This window comes from Lasioglossum baleicum, chromosome 14 (genome assembly GCF_051020765.1).
Source record: "Lasioglossum baleicum chromosome 14, iyLasBale1, whole genome shotgun sequence".
Lineage (NCBI taxonomy): Eukaryota > Metazoa > Arthropoda > Insecta > Hymenoptera > Halictidae > Lasioglossum > Lasioglossum baleicum.
Window position 1 is genome coordinate 8,918,715 of NC_134942.1, and position 16,209 is coordinate 8,934,923.

At 42.2% G+C, this 16,209-nt stretch overlaps 1 protein-coding gene and 1 long non-coding RNA gene across 8 annotated transcripts in view; both read right to left on the minus strand.

The window, feature by feature from the left end:
* The window catches only part of LOC143215946 (uncharacterized), a 131,759-nt gene that overhangs the window by 22,577 nt on the left and 92,973 nt on the right, over nucleotides 1–16,209 (minus strand). The gene's annotated exons all lie outside the window — the stretch shown is intronic.
* Nucleotides 3,227–16,209, minus strand: part of LOC143215948 (uncharacterized) — a 40,217-nt gene continuing 27,234 nt past the window's right edge. Inside the window, exon 2 of the long non-coding RNA XR_013010490.1 lies at nucleotides 3,227–16,198. This is a non-coding gene — a long non-coding RNA (uncharacterized LOC143215948). The remainder of the gene's footprint in view (nucleotides 16,199–16,209) is intronic.

Below are 16,209 nucleotides of genomic sequence, written 5' to 3' on the forward strand. Positions count from 1 at the left end.
TTGTTCATAGTGTCCGCTTTAATGATTGATGTGACTAATTTTTACCGGGTGTGCACAGTAATTAGATCATGCTGCTCGAAATACATTCCTCCGTTGAGTGAGTGCGATTATTTATTTAATATCGTACTTGACTGTGTACTTTATCATTCAATGAACACGCTAATATTTATTTATACGAGTTTAAGAGTAATGCATTGGTAATGCAGTATAATTTCATCACATCAGCAATTTAGCAGAAATTATGCAATTATTGTAGAATATTAACAGCATGCCTGAATTAATGACGCGGTTCTTCCAGCTACAAAACAACGCACTTTAGTATTGATTTTCAACGCGATTCCGAATATTTCATTCTACGAAACTGATCTATATAAAACGTTGTGTGTGGAAAATAAAATTTAGTATTTCTTCTGGTATTTTTTCTAAAGATTTCTTTGCCACGTAGTAATTGGTTTAAAAATAATCCAAGTCGGTCGGAGTTTCCCTTCGGAGGGAGATGAGTAAATCAAAGGGGGGCGATTGTCGTTTGCGAGGCTCGTCGGCGCGTAGTTTATTAATTTTCCGGGTATGCAGGCCGTGCAGGTGGGAATTGGACAACTTAACAAGGTTTTTACGTTCGCGCGATGCCTATTGCACCGCTCGTCGTAAACTGCGCGTAATTCTCGGGATACGGGATCCTATGTACGCGATATGCAGATAGAATGGTATCGTAAAACCACAGCCGACGTTCGTGATACGTCTTTCCTTTTTACAGGGCATTTCATGAATGATTCTTTATCCCCTGGCCACCGTCACTGTTCACTCCACTTCTTTTTATCGCGAGCTGGCTGCTCTTCCATCGTTATACTTATACCGCTACAACAATCAGTGCTCCTATGGGGTTTAACCGGTACACATTAATCGGTAATTGATTAACCTCTTGATTGGAAATTGATGCCGTTACCTGCTGCTCAATATTTCAAGATAATTAATTTCTCTTTGGTTACGTCAGAATTCTATGCTACCCAGCAGAATGTTACATTACCAGTTGAGCATAAATATTGATCGGTGGAGAAACAATGATTCATTTAGTGGAACATTCGAGTCTAGATGCAGTTGTTTTCTATTTAATGCTGTTGCAGTTCTATTGGATCGAGCAAATTGTGAAATGTATTGTTAAGCGTTAAAAATGTACTTCATGAAACCACATGAACTGTAGTTCGAATATAAAATAATATTTGCTGTCCTTAAAAATTATATTCCATTGAATACAGCATTCGGGTCTATTTCTTGTTGCAGTTCTACGTGATCGAGCAAATTATGACATGCATCGGTAACTGGAACAACATTGTTCTATTTCCAATGACAAAAATGAGCCTGCACTCCTGACAACCCTAATACGTTCCTCAGGGTGAAAATTCACTCATTTACCATTTTTGCATACTATAAAATGACTGGTCTCTCTTTATGTGTTGTGAAATGTATTTCTCTAAAATGTGACGTCATAAATGAAGCATAATTTGTTACGTTAACGTATACAGCAAAAAATGGTAAGATATTATCATAGAATCTGTCATGAAACTATTTCCGAGTTAATAATTACGTTACACTGGATGTAATAAAAATGATCAAGTGATGAAACACATTTCTATATAATACTTCGTTCCACGGAATCGAAGCAGGAAGCTTTTGTTCGAAAAATCCGTAGCCCGTTAATGAGGATATGTCGACATTCACCGCGTTCCAGTGAAACCCGTTGGCCCTAATTAAACCTAACCGTGAAAATTCGGAAAACCGGGACACCACTGGCGTGTGGAAATGGCGGATAGGTGACGAACGGGTTAAAGCAGAGCAGTCGAGCGAATCCCGAGAAGTTCGCCGCACGCGTTGTAAACGATCAATCCTCTTACGAGCGATGCAATCGGACGTATCCCGTTAAAGGGAAACATTGGATTAGGTAAAAGCTTAAGCTCCGGGGAACGACCGGTTGCCCCGAACAATCTCGTCTGTTTCGTTTTCCCCCTCTCGCCTCGGTTTCATCCTGGTTTCCCTTTTTTCTCGCCGCATCCCGGAGAGCGACAAACGCGGACAGAATTCGGATTAGTCGCCGTCGTATACGTGTTTTTACCGAGAAATATTTTTCCATAAAAGTTTACAGCAATGAGCGACTATTAGACTGCGAATGTTTATGCAATTTTCAATTTTTGCAGACGAATTTCAAGACAGTGGAATAAAATAAAGTCTTGTTTTCAGTGGTAGTAGTCTCTGTAGATCTAAAATAAAGAAAAATTGTGTCAAATTCTGTCGACTTTTCAACTCTACCATTTTTTGAAAATTTTCCAGTTTATTAATGATATTTGTAGGTCGAAAATAAATAAAAATCGTACGAATTTCTGTTGAATTTGATGCTCCAGAATTTCTTGAAAATTTTTATAAACCCCAAACGCATAAAGATCCGCCGTCTAGTAATTATTATTAATCGAAGTGCAAGGTTGCTGGAAGTAAAGCAGAGGGCAATGCTATAAATTTCAGTGGCGTCTCGAATGGCGTCGGAGCAAGCAGCTCTGGATTCGACGAGAGAGGCTCTCGTCGGGATCTCGAGTTCTGCCGCGGATATTGCATCTCGGTGCATCGGCTTTTAACCGGTTTACCTTGTTCTCGTGGAAGGTCGAAAGTCGCCGGTCTTGCAGACCCCCGAAGGAGCTTCCAATTTCCGCCTATCCTCTTTCAAACGTTCTCGCGACTCTGCCGAACGATCCCTGCGAGTGAATTCGAGCCTCGGCTCTCCCGGATTATCCAGAAACCCCTTCCCGAAACGGGGACAAGAATTCGAGACCCCGGATCCCGGGTTACGATCAACCCTGTCCCGAGCTTTTTAGAGAATCCCGCGATCCTTTTCGATATCGCGATCTTACGATCCCAGGCTAACCCGAAAAAGAAACGGCCGCGATATCGAGAGCAGATCATTTCGACGATGAGAAGAGGAGAATTTGGGCGAGTGTTTGGTTCGGTGGACCTGGGACAAAGGTCCTCAGACTTCTGCCTGGCCATTCAATGAGCTGCTGGTAACTGGTTTCCTTCGAAGACTCGTCGTTGTCTTGTTGATGAAATTTTTAAACCGATGTGGATTTATATTTTCAAAGAGATTACTATTTATTTTCAATTTAATTTGAGTATCTTATTTTCTGGTTCTCTCTTTGATCAATCGACTCTTCGTCTTATTATTTGCCTCTGTACTACTTTCCGATGCATGTTTGCTCCCGCCACTCGGAAATTGAAATCGACAAAGGATTCTTGTTCTTTATTTACTTAATTAAATTTTCCTGTGCTGCTCGTATGCAATTACTCCCATGACGTACCATTCTATTCGAGACGCATTGATCTTGTACATTGCGCACGATGTAAAAGGCGTCCCTTTCACACGTGAATACGAGAAAATAATGAAAAAATTGGTTTTTACAATTCGGAGTTGATCATTGCAGAGAAACGCAAATTTCTCTTCCGATAGAATCGAGGAATAGATCGGGCGTTTTACGGGAACCTAACAATTTCGAAAGTGCACCGACAGTTCGAAAAAGCGGAATCGTGAAATCGAACAATTCATCGAGCGCAGTGTCAGAGTGCGCCGGACGTGTTTACGCGTCCGTGGCGTCGTGTTAATTAACTTTTCGACAGGGAAAAGTGTGCAGTGCCGATCGGATTGATAGAGTTATCGGCGGAGATAAGTAAAACGGTAGTTCTAGCGACGAAGAATAATTTTCTAAACGTTTTAATAAGTGCCGATAATGGAGAATTGGTTAATTTCTGTTTAAATTTATTAGTTGTATCGTGCAATTTCATTTTCTGCAAATAATTACCTATACATTAGTAGACTGCGGATCTTCACGCATTTATAGCAAAATCGAGAAGATGAAATACCAAAATTGTTGAAAAATTAAAAAAATTGATGATGTCAATATATGATTTCTTTATTAAAATTATCAAGGGAAGAAATAATGCAGACTATTTTTATTTTGCATAAAGATCCTCGGTCTACATTAGTAACTAAATTTAGAGAAGTGGTGAAACGAGAAAAATCGCGCTCTAGCCTGGAATAGAGATTGAAGGAGGATCGAGGGGAGGAGGGTACGTCTGACCAGGAATGGAATTAAACCCGGTGAACTCTAATTATAAAAGCGTCGATAATAACATTATACCGGACCGGATTTCCGATAGCGCCGCCTGGCGCGGATTAAGGAAGCTATGGAAACGATGCCCATCGCCGATGGAGACGGTTAATTAAAAATAATACTCTCTCCGCCTCTTGCGTGCACTTTTATTAGCGAATGGAGCAATCGCGCGCCGTGCCCTTCGACCAACCGGAAGTAATCCGCGGATCGATACGAAATGCATTAAAATATTATATTCGAGCTCTCCGTGGAAATGCATTACAGAATCGCGGACACTGTCCTCTACGAATCGAAGATTAATCGCGATAAACTTAACAAACGTTCTTAATCCAAAAGTGATACAGTGTTACATGATAACACGGATCATTGTGGGTAACATGATTTCCAGCGATCCGTAAAAATAACGACGCGGATGAAAATCACCAGCATCGAATCTCGCCGACAACAAAAATATTTCCGACACATGACGGCGCCGGATAAACGAAATTGGAAAGTCATATTTGGCATTAAATTTATCAGTTCAAACACATACATATATGTATGGAACACGTGTAATCCGCGTGATAAGCGGCTTCCGATAGCTGCTGCCGATTTATATATGTGTTCGTCATTTTTCCGGCGAGGTTAGTTATCCAGGATTAATTAACGAACCTGGTGAGCTTATTGGCCCGCTAAACCGTTCTACTAAATAAAGAACTGTGCTTATCAGGGTTAATCCCTTGCCGGTAAATTCATAATAAAAAAATCTAATTAATTGCATCACAGGTAGCAACTATATCTGGCCTAGAAAACGGTGGATTATAAAGCGGTTGATAAATAGAAGGAACGAGAAGTTTCCTCTGCGAGAGAGACGGGCCCGCAGCAAGATTTCTCAAGCTGAAAGTAATGTATTGAGTTATTTAAAGTTTTCGCAGTATCCTCTCTCGCCGCCAGTTTAAACGGGTAACAACAGAGAAATTTCACGAGGATCCTCGCGGCGGTCCGGGGCGCAATTAGATCCCGAAAACGGCTAGCAAGCAGATAAATTCGCAACCTTTCGCCGTGTCAAGGCTGCGCGCTTGCTACCAGCCAACGGGGTTGTTGTTTTCGGTGCATTGTCCCCGCATTCCTGTCCGTATCCCGTTTATCTGGGGAAACGCGCGGAAACGGCTTGTTAATCCTACGAAAACCGCCCTGTCGCGCTTCTGTCGTCGCCGTCGCTCTAATACATTCCCTCGAAGAGGTCGACGGCCCTTTTCCAAATTGAAACGCGGAGGAGAGAAGAGCTCCCAACGAAATGGCGTAGAAATAAGTCCCCAATCTTGCCTTGCGAGACGCGTCCGCCTTTAAGAAAAATTGATCGCGCCGCCCTTTTACCGCCCCGCCGCCTCGGTCAGTTTGCATTCACAGATCCCCGAGAAAAATGCGTCGGAGAATCTCTTAAACGTCGGCTCGGACGTGCAGTGGATCACCGGATAGGTTCACTCTATTTTTTCACTTGGCAGCTCACATTGAAAATGCTGAGACGCAGCCAGTTTTTGAACGAAGAGGCTTTTCTCCGTAGAATTTTCTTCTGGAACGGATCTTCTTCGTCTGTAATTTCTAGGCCGATCTTAATTTTCATTTTCCACAGAAATCCGCAGCATACACGCGAGCATGATCCAAGAGATCGAAAATTTATTTCCAATTTATTACAATGAGCAGCCAGGGGTGGGCATTATTTGGCGAAAAAAATATTTGGAAGTCTTTCGGAATCCATCGTAATTTCCATTTTGGATGGCTAACAGTAGCAATTATATGTATAGTCGCTTGCGTGTTCAGAAAAATCGAATAAATCACGAAATCGAGATTTTAAACTCGATAGTAAATGAAGTTTCAAAGGCTCGCAATATATATTGAATGCGAACCATTATTTTGAGCAATAATATTTAAAATTGAAATTTAAAATAAAGACAAAGTCCAAATATTTTCAATATTCTTAAAATAAAATACTATTTTCAAAAATTACTGCATCAAATAAAATATTTTATTTTCAAAGTTGTACAGATACTGTAAAAAATAAATGGGATTATTTACTATTTACTATTTAAAATACTGTTTTCCCCAGCTCTGTGTGAACAGCAAAGTAGGACCAAAATCATCGATTTTAATCTTCGCCAGATTCGTCCTTAAAACTGTCACGTTGCACGAATCTCTTCGATCGATGTTAATGGGAGCTTCTAACATCGAGGAGCGGAGTTTAAACACCTGCCGGGGAAGATTGAGCTCGGCGAAGGAGCTGTAAATCTCGTTGCGCGAAGTAATGCGTGTTAAACAAACCGGAAACGCGTAGAGGTAACCGGCTGTATAAATTAGTAGCGGTCCGCGAAACTTTTCCGTTGGAGGATCATAATGGACGAGGACGCGAGAGTGGGGGCTGCGGCAAAGTTCCCTAATAAATTAGGCCGCTGTGCACGCCCGTAAATAAGATGCAACGGGGCTTTTCCGCGGAAAACAATCGGCCCATGGAAACACAAACGATTTATCGTTCGGTGTCGGCCGAACAGCGTCGATCGGGATATCGACGATCGCGCACACCGAGAGGCTTTTATGGGATTTTTGTTGCGCGTCGGCCGAGAGCCAGGAAACCGATGAACCCGGGAAACGAACGATTTCGCTTAGCTCGAAACTCTTACGTATTGCTGATCAAACAGTCGTATACTTTGTCGCTGCCTCCTCGTACCGCGCGGCCCTTATTCCGACCCATTTCCCACGGAACGATCGTCTGATTCTGGAACCCGAAACCCCCCGATCACAGATACGCTCGAACAGGATCATCGGCCGGTATCCCCGCGATCTAAACACTTTTTTCACTTTGATCGCGTTCCTCCTTCCGCGGAAAAGACTGCGGAGTCGGGGAAGCTCGCGAGATCCATTGAATCGAATCGCGGAGTACGCCGAAGATTTTTATGCGAAATTTTATTCTCCTTTGGGAAACTTTGCTCGAGTTGCACGCAACATTTCTTCCCTTTAAATAATCTTTCACCGCGAGATTTTAGGTCGCCGCTTTCTAAACCACCACTCGACGCATTTATAATTACCCTCATCTTCTAAAAACGTGGGATTCCATTAAAATATCTTAACTTTTTAAAACTTTTTTAATGGGATTTTTATTGACTTTGAAGACGCGAGCTAGAACCTCCAACAGAGTAAACAAGTTTCCTCCGATTTGCATCTCTGTGTAAATTATTAAGCTCTCTAAACCAACACTTGGCGCATCTAAAAAAAATCGGCGCACTAAAATGTGTTGAAAAGTTTAATGGGATTCTGCGAACCTTTCACGGAGTAGAATAACATATTTTCCCTGAATTATACAGAATCACGTAAATTTGAAAAAAACAGCGTTTAAAAATTACGTCTACCCTTCACTGGAAAAATATCGACGGTACGAAACGACTGGCGCAATCTTTTAAAAAGTTAAGCACAATGGCGCCGGAGATCATTTCTCCAGTGTCTCTCCATCTCTCCAGCGATCCTGTCTGTGCATAATAAATTTACATTAGATTCCTTTTTTCACAGTCTATGAGCCGTTCCACTTTTTCTTTGACTATTTCGCAACGGCGTCGGTAGCGGCGCGACGCCTGAAAGTGCATGCAGATCGGGCCGTGTCGGTCCATCTGCCCGCGCATTACGATTCAACAATCACTCCGTGAATTTTAATAAAATTTTCTGTTCGAAGTGAACCTACCAGCTTCGCTTTGCACCTCTCGCGCACTGATTTAATAAAAAAACTTTCCGGTTCCCGCGTTCACGAGATCCTCCGATCCGTTCCAACCCCTTTCGCAAACCGATGTGAAATCCTGCATTTCAAGATGGCCCGCTCTCTCTCTCTCTCTCTGGAATACCATTCGTGTTCCACTAGTGCTATTAATTATTTAAGCGCGGAGAAAGAACGAAATTCTACTTGTTCAATTTATGTAAGGGACTCTGCGGGTGTCCGTAAATATTCGATCACGTTTCAAGCCGAGCGATCCTGAGAGTGTTTCGTCACACTTTCGAGAGTATTTTCAAGCATCGTTCAATCACAAACATTAATCTTTTCCAATTGTAGAAAAGAATGGTGACTATATAATTAATTAATGAAGCTGTATCCTTTAAAATTTAACTTATGCAATCATGTGATATATCAGGAACGTTAATCCACTTGAACCATGAATAAAAATCTGTTCCAGTCAGAATCGGAACAAAACCATCACCAATTGATTACTGAAGGCTGGACACGAAGCCCAAAAAATGCAGAATCGTTTCGAAGATGAAGGAAATGGTTGCTTCACGGCTCGTCAGCCGCTCCGAAGTAGAAATCGCCGGGTCGTCGGCGGGAATAAACAACGGGGCACCGATTAAAACCATGGGGAATCGATTAAACTGTCCGCAGAGGATAAACGAGCAACGGAATTGCGCCTGGTGCGAGTATAGCAGAGCCAGCGACAGAGTGGGAACAGAGGGGTTTTGCGAAGGGCGCAAGCGAAAAGACTTAAAACGGGTTAGGCGTGGATGCGCGCACCCGAATCGATATTCAGTCATTCTTTTATTCGCATCCGGCCACTGGTACACGCGTTCCCTATCTCCCTTTTATCGATGTTTCTCCTTCGCTGAGTTTTCTCTCTCTCTCGCTCTCTACGCTCGGCCCTTCCTATCTCACGGACGATATTTCTTTTGAAAGTGCTGAGCTGCCCCGGCTCTTTGTACTATACGCCATACTTTAACCCGTCCGCGGGGATTCTTTATCCACCGGGCGCACCCCCCGCGGACCAGGAAGAACGGAAAAAGCGAACCTGACCTGTCACTCGCGACACATAGCTCACAGTTTCTGGGAAACCGAGCGTCGTGGTCGTTGCTATTAGAGATTCAATAATAATGAGCGGAAATAGGGAGCTGCGATGAGAATGCCCGGTTTAACCCCTTGCTGTATCATTTTCTTCACAATTACAGTGATTAAAACGTCTTTATCCCTAAAAATGTCGTAGAAGAGAAAAGAAGATTTATATTTTTTGTACGGCTACATTTATTTTAATGCTTAAGTATTGATTAGAAACGAATCAAATTTTATTCATTTGAAAAAAAAGACCTGACAGTCGTATTTGTTAGTCTTTGTTCAAATCTTCATCGCGAGTCTGACTCGTTCAAATAAGGCAAGGGGTTAAAGTTTGAAGCGATGATAATGTGAGAAGGTGTGTGAAGCTAAAAAGACAGATACAAGTTTTCTCTCGAAGGTTTTTATAACATTGTAGCTAACCTAGAACGTCTCCCTTCCTGCTCGTGCCGTAATAATTGACCTTTCCTCTCGACATCTCCTTCCCCATTGCAGTTAATTCTTTATAATTAACCTTCGTCGGAAAGGTTGAACGTATTCCGCGATGACTTTTCGCAAGACAGAAAACTATTATACGCGAAGACGTATTCCGCGAAAGTAAAATTACATTTCGCTGTGTTCACGTTGATTAAACGATTAAAAGTAAGATAGTCGAGTGGGTGTAATTCCTACGGAACATTTTTACGTCGCCAATAATAAAGCGAGGATTGGACAAAGAGAGAAATTAGCGTTTAATATAACTTTCTACTCGACTTAACCAGGACAGCATGAAAAGTCCGGAACTTTTAGCGGAACTTCTTGATTTAAACGTAATTTCACCGACGAAACTTGAGTCGATTCCGTTTTATAATTGTACTCTTGGAAGCACTAAAGATTGAGAAATTATTTTCCTTACGAATACCTGTTTCCGAGATAGATCCACGAGAAGGAATTTCTAAATGTCCCTTTGGTATACTACGGTATATAGATCGAGCGATAAACAACCCGGTTATTTTATCAAATTTTTGTTTATTTCTCAAGGGATCAAGAGGTACAGGACGATCCAATAAATAATTCAAGCGTTATCATCAAATTTGTGTTTATCTCTCAAGGGACGAATACTTGACTACCCTAACAAAATTTCGTGCGTCTGACACGCAAACGGTGCTCCAACTGAACCTCGAGAAATGTACATTTTATGTAAAAATAAAATTGAAAAACGTTTTTACAGAGGTTTAAGAATAATTTTCGTAGCAGCACCGTGTCGCACATTCTCCAGAAAATTCTGTCGTTCTCCAAACATCATCCCCGCGCTGTCCCCTCAATTTCCTGCAATACCGTCCGCGTCTCTCGGAAAAAGAACCCTTCAATTCTCCGGCTCGTAAACTCCGGAGCGGCAAGATAATCGCGGGGAATCGATCGATCGAGCGAACGCCGGGGGGGAGATTCGCAAAAATTTTTCGATCGCTCGAAATATCCGGCCCGGGGAAATCGGTCGTGGCTCCGGCGAACAACCGCTGTCTCGGGGAGATATATAGCTGGAATCCATTACGGCATCCTTTAAACTTCTCAGGATTTATCACGGACCGATAGTCCACGGCAACGCACGGGCCAATCTGCCGATTTTTAGGCGAATACCCCCTTAATATACTGCCGCTCTTGCGAACCAATTAGAAAGACGTGGCTCCTGATCAATTCGGATAGCAGAGGTTCCACTACATCGTGGATTAAACGGGCAAACACGATCCGAATGGTATCGTGTTGGGTACCATTTTAAGCAGAAAAGAACGAGGAATACGCCAGTAAGAATTTTATATCTATGTGCACGGTAGTGCACCAGCCAAGTTCTTGCACTACCTCCTTTTACACGAAACAATTTAGCCGTTTTTTAGAGGCTTATAACTCGACACTGGAGGCAGATGAAGAGATGTAATTTCGTACACTTGTTAAATGCTATCGTGTCTCAATATTGACAAAACATTAATCTTCCAACATTAGTAGGTTCCGAGATATAGGACCTCAAAAATCACTAAATTTGTCACTGACTGACTGACGGACTGACTGACAGATCATCAAAACCTTTTGGGTACTTCCCATTGACCTACAAGCTTGATATTTGGTACATAGGTCCACCATAACAAACACTCAAAGGAATAATTATCAACGTTTGAAATTTTACACCTTAAAGGGGTTGTATTAAAAAAAAAAAACGAAATAGGTTATGTATGGATAAAATGAAATATGCCGCTTTTCCCATAAGGAACCGTGTAAATTCCGGAAAGAATCATCTGCTCTCTTCAAACGTTCGTATAGCGCCATTCGAGGTAGTGGCAAGAAGCTCAAACTGGTAGATTACAATAAGCTAGAAAATGACACTAAAATTATAACAAAAAAATCTAGGTAAAGTTGGGTTCTAATTCGCCGGCAGAGTGTTAATCTTTGATGCCTACTTGATAATTGATGAAATTTCAACAAAAATTGATGAAATCCCAACAAAAACATTCCGTAAACAGGAGCCAAGTTCTTATGGCCGTAAAAAGTTGTGAGATCAAACAAAATACGGCCAAGTTCGGTAGCTTAGAAATACTTCTTGCAATACTGAAAAAACCGTTTGTAAAAATTAGTTAAAAAGAACGCTATTTAATTTTTAAAGAGTCACATGGAGGGCTAAATTATTCAAACTTGGCCGCTACCTAACACGTTTTAGGGCCATTAGTTTAAAAAGTAACGGCCAAGTTTGAATAATTTAGCCCTCGATGTGACTCTTTAAAAATTAAATAGCGTTATTTTAACTAATTTTTAGAAACGCTTTTTTTCAGTATTGCAAGAGGTATTTCTAAGCTAACGAACTTGGCCGTATTTCGTTTGATCTCACAACTTTTTACGGCCATAAGAACTTGGCTCCTGTTTACGGAATGTTTTTGTTGGGATAAAATTAACTGAAGATTAAAAAGTTATACCAATTTATCCGCGGTGAACACCAGCGGCAAGAGGTCAAGAAGCATCGTGGTATGAGTGACATCTCGGTGCGGATTTTTTTGCATACAATCAAGCCATCACTGTACACGCGTATATTCCAACAACCTCCTCGAACAATCGAACACTCGATCAACATTCACCTGGCGCACAGGAGTCCTCATCCCGTTGCCAGATTCGTTGGGAGTCACGGTTCCCATCTCGCGATGGATATCAAACCGGTCGTCAAAGGCGAGGCAACGTATCCATGAGAATCGTGAGCCAGAAGAGTCGGAGGGAACGGAGTGACTCTGCGAATCGCGGTGACTCGAAATCGTCGGGGCCAGTAAGTGTGTTCCGTGCAAGCCTGGTCGTCCTAACCCTTAAGTTACTGCACGTACGACGGGGGTAGTAAATTTCCGAGAGCTATCGCGACGGGGAGAGCACGGCGAAACTATTCCACGTAAGAAGTCTGCGAGAGAGAATTGGGGGATGGGGCGAAGGGAAGGGGTACATTCGGCCAAAGATCAGCGATTTCCGGAAACGAGACCGAAAGGGGGTTACGTATGTGCCAATACCCGCGGCATCCGGCGGACACAGTGAGACCAAACGATCTGACGCCGATCAAAAATCTGTAGCTTTGCTTCTTCTTTATGTACTATATGGAATTTTTGACAAGTTCATCATTACTGCCGGATTTTATGCATTTATGACAAAAATCAGTCGAAGTAGAAGAGAATTTAAAAATACTTTTTTATATTTTGTTCAACTTATCGAACATATTAAGAGAGACCTATTAACAATCGAACATATTAACATAACAATATCGATTTTTTTAATGGCACGTTACAGGCATTCAAAACAAAATTGCGCAATACTATATGTTAATCGTACCTGTATTTGTTTAGTTTCGCACGGTCCATTTTTATGTAAATTTTAGTTAAGATTTAGGTTAAGATTTTATGTCAAGATTTTTTGTCGTATCTTCTTTTTGTTAAATCAGTTATACTGTCAAAACTGTACACATTTGTATAAAAGGACCTCGGTCCGTATATAATAATAATAATAATAATAAATGTCTATATCACTCTAGTTTGTTGCAATTCAGGTACACAATGTTTATTTTGCATCAAGATTTATGTGCTGTTGATTATAATGGTATTATTAGAACGAGTCAGATTTGTGGCGAACACTTGAAATGTAATCTGCTAAATATGAATGTTATGTCTTTTTTTTTTATATTGTATCTTAGATACAATAGATACAAATTTTCCGTTCTCCTCAGCGAAATTATTGAAGACAAAGAAGTTGCAAAGGGCTAATCGACCGGCAGGGGAGGTTACCCAAACGTAACCGATTTTAATGAAACTTCGGTACGCGACATAGAACTGATTAAAATATTTGACACGTATTTGTTTATAGCTGCCGACGTTCATGTTAAGGGTGTGCAAATAGCCCTCAAAGTTGGGCTGAAAAATAAATAACTTTCGTTTTTACAATAGATTCTACCTAGCTGTATCGGAAGTTATTTACGACTCGACCTACTATTATAGGCCTAGACGAAAGTTTCAAACTCCAATTTGTGGGTTACGTTTTTTACCACGCTTATATTAGCTTGCCGGGTCGACGTTGTCTGTCGTTGTCGTTGTTGTATGCGTCAAATTCTTTGAAAAGCTTTTTTTTATACATTTTTCGCCGTCAGATAGTTTCGTGGCACCCCCATTTTCCGCCGAGATATCTGGCATTTGTTTCCGGCGAGGCCTTCCCCGGAAGTTAGGCTACCCGGTTTGACGAACGTATTCAATATTCAACCCTCCCCGCGTTTTTTCGTGACGAAGTCCTCGCCCCTTTATGGAGCGAGGGATGTTTGAAGAGGGCACACGTTTCTTCCGGATGATCCCGACGCCCGGATGGAGCCGTTTGCGAGAGGAAACGCTGAATGAATTCTGATGGTTCAACGCCGGATTCGCAGCCGAGCGGCTCCTCGAAATGAGAATAGGTAATTAGGGGAAGGAGGGCCAGCGGCTGGGTGGTTGGGGGTTCGGTTCCGCGGTGATTGGGTAAAGATCGTTGTTAAATTGGATGAGGTAATTAGCGGGCTGAGATTGGAGCAGCCGGGACTGAGTGTGGCTCTTGGATAAAGAGTGCATAGTTGATGTTAGACGCTGTGTGCTCTGGTTGGCTGTTCAGGGCGAAAGGGGTCTGATCGCTTGGATGAGGGAGGGTTAGGTTAGAGGATAATGGGTTGGAAAAGCTGGTGGATTGTTTAAATGTCAATGAGTAGCTAATAGCAAAATAAAAAACCACTGTGGAGAAGTAACTAGTCACTGAAACGAGAATCCAGTGAAATTTAAATCAAGCGAATATACACGATGTCCTGCGATAGATTTCACACAGAGGATTCACGAGGAGATCATTGAATCAACGTAAAATAGAGCCGTATTGAATGACCAGTGCGTATCCGGTACTCAGAAGACCGCGGAACAGGTTTCAAATTCGAATTACACTGTCGTGTAACAATGCCAAGTAAAACGAATACACCGATGTGCAGTTTGAACCGAATTGGACACCTGCACGTGCAGTTACGCAGACACGAGAGTTGCGTCAACCTGCACTCCACTGTTTTCGAAAACTTCTAGAAACTACAAAGTGGAGTTCTGCGGCACACTTGTCGTCTCTACCTGTTAACAAGTTCAACAGTTTTTTTTTTTGAAAACATTCGGAATGTATAGAAGACTGGAGAACGTGTGTGAACCTAGAATTATCCTGTAGAGCAGCAGAGAGAAGTAGAACAAATACGTCGTCGTGTTCCAATGAAACTGGACACCTGTACTTTGCTGTTCCGTCAACGCGGGAGTCATGTCCTCGGGAATATCACGCGTCGGACGAAGATGAAAAGGGAGAGGAGAAGGGTGGAAAGAAAAAACGAAAAAAAATATACACAGAGAAGGCAGCAGGAAGGACCGGGGAAATAATTCATGGCATGTCAGCCACGCTGAAAACTGTCCCACCCCCAGCTGGCATCGGTGCTTGAAATATTCAAATCACGTTTGCACTCGGCTCCGGCTCCCGGCGAATCGAAGCATTCCGAACGAATGTTGGCCCCGGCAACGACGGGAAGAAACACGGAACGCCCTCTGTCTCGGCTAATTTCCGCCTCAACCGTGGCAGGTCCGTGGGCTTCACCGATGCCTGTTCGGATCGGAACGCAGCTTTAATCTGGCCGTCGAAGCAACGGATCAACCGAGTCCGAGGTATTAACCGGGGACGGAAAGATTTCTGATCGTCCGGGATCGGACGAGCGGGATTAATATTGACAGAATCAGCCGGTTCCTCCTGTCGGCCGTCCGGACTATCTCCGGACATCCTAGAGACTAATAACGGGGACGAAAGCTCCTACCCATTCGATCATAGGAGCTCTGGACCTAAAAAAGGTGTTCACATCTAGAATTTATAGGTCTACAATTTCTGCACTTGGGACTTCTCGAACCAGGTTCTTCTTTTAGATCTAGGACTTCTGCTCCCAGGACTTCTAGATCCAGAATTTTTTGACCTAGAATTTCTCGACGCTTAGAATTTCTACACATAGGACTTCTACACCCAAGATTTCTAGATTTAGGACTTCTACACCCAGAATTTCTAGACCTAGGACTTCTAGATCCAGAATTTTTTGACCTAGAATTTCTCGACGCTTAGAACTTCTACACATAGGACTTCTACACCCAAGATTTCTAGATTTAGGACTTCTACACCCAAAATTTCCAGACCTAGGACTTCTAGACCCAGAATCTTTTGGCCTAGAATTTCTCGACACTTAGGACTTCTGCACATACGACTTCTACACCCAAGATTTCTAGATTTAGGACTTCTACACCCAGAATTTCTAGACCTAGGACTTCTAGATCCAGAATCTTTTGGCCTAGAATTTCTCGACACTTAGGACTTCTGCACATAGGACTTCTACACCCAAGATTTCTAGATTTAGGACTTCTACACCCAAAATTTCTAGACCTAGGACTTCTAGATCCAGAATTTTTTGACCTAGAATTTCTCGATGCTTAGAATTTCTACACATAGGACTTCTACACCCAAGATTTCTAGATTTAGGACTTCTACACCCAGAATTTCTAGACCTAGGACTTCTAGACCCAGAATCTTTTGGCCTAGAATTTCTCGACACTTAGGACTTCCACACATAGGACTTCTACACCCAAGATTTCTAGATTTAGGACTTCTACACCCAGAATTTCTAGACTTAGGACTTCTAGACCCAGAATTTTTTGGCCTAGAATTTCT